General features: G+C 44.3%; 1 long non-coding RNA gene across 1 annotated transcript; it reads right to left on the bottom strand.

The window, feature by feature from the left end:
• Positions 1-375: 375 nt before the first annotated feature.
• Positions 376-2958, bottom strand: LOC120962598 (uncharacterized). The gene is made up of 3 exons (XR_005753325.2): positions 2100-2958; positions 1791-2020; positions 376-912 (listed from the first exon to the last, which is right to left on the bottom strand). It is a non-coding gene; the product is annotated as an uncharacterized lncRNA (long non-coding RNA).
• Between the last annotated feature and the right edge of the window lie 1885 nt (positions 2959-4843).

Genomic DNA, 4843 nt, shown 5'->3' with positions numbered 1-4843 from the left:
ATTATTTAAGCTCACCGTCGGGTAAAGTTATAACCGACGGTACACCGTCGACTATCTCCTGTCGGCTATTCTTTGTCGGCCATTGCACTAATTACCGACGGTACCGTCGGATAATTGCATGGCCAACGGTTATAAAGCCGACGGTGAGCCGTCGACCATGTTTTGGCCAACACCTTACTCACATTACATGATGAAACTCATAGCCGAAGGTCCCCCGTTGGTTATTTAATTTTTGACGGTGCTTGCTTCCTGTCGCTTTTTGTAATAGCCAATGGTTTATTTGACCCATCGGGATAATTAATGACCAAGAGGAATGTCAAACTGTTGGTTAATATGATTACTAATGGTGGATACACCCCTTCGGGAATTCAACAACATCGTCAAATTAGGAAATCATCGACAATCTAAATCCCGATCATCGGCTATTATTAACCTCTCACGAATTGCTTTCACCAAGTGGTGTTGCATAACATAAAAGTGTGATTCAGCATGAGAATATTTTTAATTGTTGGCATTTCAAATACATACACAAGCACACATGACCAAATAACATGTATTATATTTACCAAGACTTGCGACCAAGTGCATACACATATAACATCAAAAGCCTAATATCTTTCATCCAGAATACATAGATCATAATGCCAAACAAAATACTCCATACAATGGTCCGAACAGTTTGCATAACCTAAATTGTCGTAAATTTCGGAACTTCACTTTGTTGTACGACTATGCAGCTCATTCGACTCGTCACCATCATCTCTATAGTGATCATAATGCTCATCACTATATGGGTCAAAACATTTATCGCTATATGTATCATCTCCTCGTGCCGTAGATATCATCCATGTTCTCATTAGCATCGTGATCATTCTCACGGTTCGGACTGCCTCCAATGTTGCTTCCCTCTCACTAAGAATTGATAAGAGTAGTTGTCAAATTAGGAAATGAATGGAAAAGTTGAAACACGTAAGACGAGTAGCATCTCAAAATTAATACATGGAAAGAAAAAAGGAACATCTCTACATTTATATCCTTCTATTCTAAATGTTGACATAACTAAGTGAATATAAACTGAAGTAGCAAAATATTGATATCTAGCATGCAAAGTAATTGAATGTATGGGAGCAAGATGTCACATGAAAAAGCAGACAATAAAAGAGGTAAATGAAAGAAATGCCATCCCTAGCAGGAATACATAATGTGAACTGGAATCCTATACTCTTAGTGCCACAAGAAAACTGGCACCTAAGCACAAGCTCCCTTACTATAGTATGGATGTTTGAAGTACATTTCTGATAGTCAAAGCACTGTTTAACTATGTTATATAGAATATTTGACATTACCATGTAGGTTTCAACGCATGTGTCTACAGGTCAAAGATTTCCCGCAACTAAATCATAGATAATGTTATATTGTACAATAGTTGCAGGCTTCATAAATAATTTGACAGTGGCTAAAAAAGACAGCACAAATGCTAATGTACTTCTGTTTGATATGACATTTACGTTTAGCAAGCTGATCCTGACGTTTAGTTTTCTTCATATGTAGTTAAATCAAGCAATCTCCTAGTGTGCATCTCCAAGACTAAAAAAGGAAGGCCCGTAAATGTGAATGCTCTTACAAATCTAAGTACGGAGAACACATGCACAATGCCAAACCTGAGCAAACAAAATGGCCGTACATTCTATTAATATTTTCTGAGTTCAGAGGACAAAAATCATAAGTGACATTCACACAGACCGCTACAAGTGAATGTACGCCAGCTATGCACATCAAAAAATTCTTACCAAGATGGCACCACCGATGAGGCCACCATTGGCAGTCGTGCATTTGACATCATCTAGCACATTATAGAGGAAGACAGAATTCTGGTCGTCCGGCTGCAGCTCACCGATGACGCCGGAGACGGATGTCCAGGTTGTTGATGCGGGGGTGCGGACCTTGCGCAGTCCAACACCTCTGGCTCTAGTCAAACTCGAGGTCGGCTCCCGTGTGAGCTGCAAATAGTTCGTGCAACCTGAACATGAATACATAAAACATGAGAACGAGAGGGAGAGGAACTGGCCGGAGTTGCAACTTGCAAGAGAGGAATCGACCGAATCAGCGTGGCTATCTCTGCTGCCGCCCCAAGATGAGCTTCCACCGGATCTGTTGGCCGAAGACTGCTGCTGGTTCTCACTATTCTGAGGCCACCAGATCCCGTCTGGCCTCCGTACGGTTGTCGCCGCTGTTGGTGACGGTGGAGCTCAAGGCCGCCGGGTCTACGGTAGGCCTGCGCCAGCTCCGACCACACTTTCAGGGAGAGGTGGGCTAGTTAAGCGCCGGCTTTGGTTAGGTGCGGCAATGGCCGGGAGATCCTTGGACAGAGGCGAGGGAGGTGAGAAATAGCGGATGGAACAGGAAAACGTGCAGGCGCCAGGCAGCGGTTTGGGAGGGACGAGGGAAACGAGGAGGGTCGACCGCACGATCTGGAGAGGTGGGGAAAACTGGGAGGACCAACTAAAAAAAACTGGGAGGGAGTAGTCACGATTTCGCTCGCTCGTGTGGCCGACTTTAGAACATAAAAATAATATTTGTATATTCTTTTGAATCAAATTCATCTAAACAAAACTTTATATTTATATTATTAGGCTTATAACTTCAATTTTAACATTTGGAACTTGCACATATTCTTATTTTTGCCATAATAACATACCAATGTGTTGGCGCACATCTTAGCTCGTGATGTTGGTCCGATCTCATGCAACCACGCATAACTTACATGTTATTGATGTCATGGCGATTTTTTAGCCATACCATTTAAAAAAGAAAAAAACATCTAAATCGGTGAATTGATGGCGCAAGCGAGCTAGGATGCCTCGCTTGCGATGCACATGCTGGTGGCGCCCAAGCACTGCCCTTCCTTTTTCCTTATCCATTGAAAAAACTCACCCAGTCATTCGCCTGTCGATCTCGCCTGCGGCGGCCTCCTCCTTTTTTCAGAAGCACGGACATCACTTGATTCTCAGCAATGGCTGCCTTTTCCTCACATATTGCAGCAAACAAGCATTTTTTTGTAGTGGCCGGCACAACAAGCTTTTTTCTGGCAATGGCGCGGGGGGGGGGGGGGGGGGGGGCAAAGTGTGGGAGGGGGCTCAACTTATGGTTGGGAGGCGACACATCAGACGGTGCGGGATGCAACCAATTGGGAGATCGCGGCGATCGATCGACGCAGAGCGTCGTCTTTAAAACAATATTGATCCTATTTGTTATTTTGGAAAATATTTTATATAAATAGGACTTCCTACTTATTTTCTAAGGTTTCTTACATAGTACCATTTTTTATTTCAATATACCGAACTTGTGCTTATTAGAATTCAAGATATTAATTAGTACTTCATGACACATGTGCATTTAATAAAAAAAATGTGGAGACCGATGTCCTTCTAGAGCATGCACATGTATTTAATAAAAGTATGGAGGTACCAAGTCACAGAAGGACTCACAACTAAAAAGTAGATAACTAGTCCCTTCTTTTTACAAAGAGGTCCGTAGAACAATGATGGAAAACACGGTATGTACAACCACAACCTCACAATTGTCGAGGACGACCCACTTGGGACGGGAAGACCTCTGTGACTCCATGTCGTAAGCTCCTTGGAGAAGCAGTGATGTCTCCCTTTTACATCCTTGGTCGGGATGAAGAAGAATGACCGTCCTTGGGCCACAAGAAGTGGTGGTATGGTCAAGCCAAAACAACACCCTATTTTATAGTCGCACCAAAGCATCCCCCATGGATGAGCTCTATCCCCATCTAGAACTCCACATTTTCCCACTGTGTGTTTGCCATGCAACAATCTAGGAAGAACGGGAACGAGTGGAACATCTGTAGAGCGTGAACCAGCCGAGCTTATTGAAGGAGATTCCAGCAATGATATGCTTCACGGTAGCTATCCAGCAACCAGTACCATTAGGACTACGAGCATCCGTGAGCCACCAGCCATTGCTCGGACACGGCAACAACACACTCCCCTTGGGCAAGACATCATGTGCCACAGTGTCGTGGAATTGTCACGGCAGATGTCCTCGAGCTAGGACTTAGTCGTGGAGCCATCGCAGCTAGGAAGCTTGAAGGGGTTAAACGGGACAAGAAACACGAGGGTTATCCTGGTTCGGCCCCTTACGGTGAAGGTAAAAGCCTACGTCCAGTTGAGGTGGTATTGATTAGGGTTTCGATGACCAGGGAGCTTAATTGCTATGCCTGGCTCTCGATGAGATCTTACTTGCCCCTAAACCGCCGCCGGGTCGTCTCTTTATATAGAGAGGTTGACGCCCAGCGGCTATCAGAGTCCCGGCCGGCTCATAAGAGTGTCCGGCTCGGACTCTTAACTATTCTTGCCTTACACTACAAGTTCTACCATAATGGTGGTTGTAACTACGGGCCTTAAGCCATCTCCGGGTCTTAAGCCCATCTTTGGCCCGCCGTCTTCAAGCTTGGCGCCGGGCTTCAGGCGATGACCATTATGAGTAACTTGCCCCTCCGGGCGGGTGACTCTAAGGTTTATATCCTCAACACACAGTGTGATGATCGAACCCTAGACCTAGACACTGTTCATACGAGACATTGTTGAGCGACACATTTTCCCTTCTCTACTCCGGTCGGTGACACCATCGGAGAAAGCAGGGGATCGAGCCGGTGTAGGGGACTTCTTCTTGAGTCTTAATGGGCTCTCTCCTCATGATATTGTAAGTGCACATTTTTCAAATAGGTCATTTTCAAAACTCCTTTTTATATTGTTTTCGACCAATTTTTTTACCATCCTATTAATGAAAAATAATAATGAACTTACAATAGCGATGC

The sequence above is a fragment of the Aegilops tauschii genome, chromosome 4 (assembly GCF_002575655.3).
Source record: "Aegilops tauschii subsp. strangulata cultivar AL8/78 chromosome 4, Aet v6.0, whole genome shotgun sequence".
Classification (NCBI taxonomy): domain Eukaryota; kingdom Viridiplantae; phylum Streptophyta; class Magnoliopsida; order Poales; family Poaceae; genus Aegilops; species Aegilops tauschii.
This window is presented reverse-complemented; position numbering and strand designations above follow the sequence as displayed.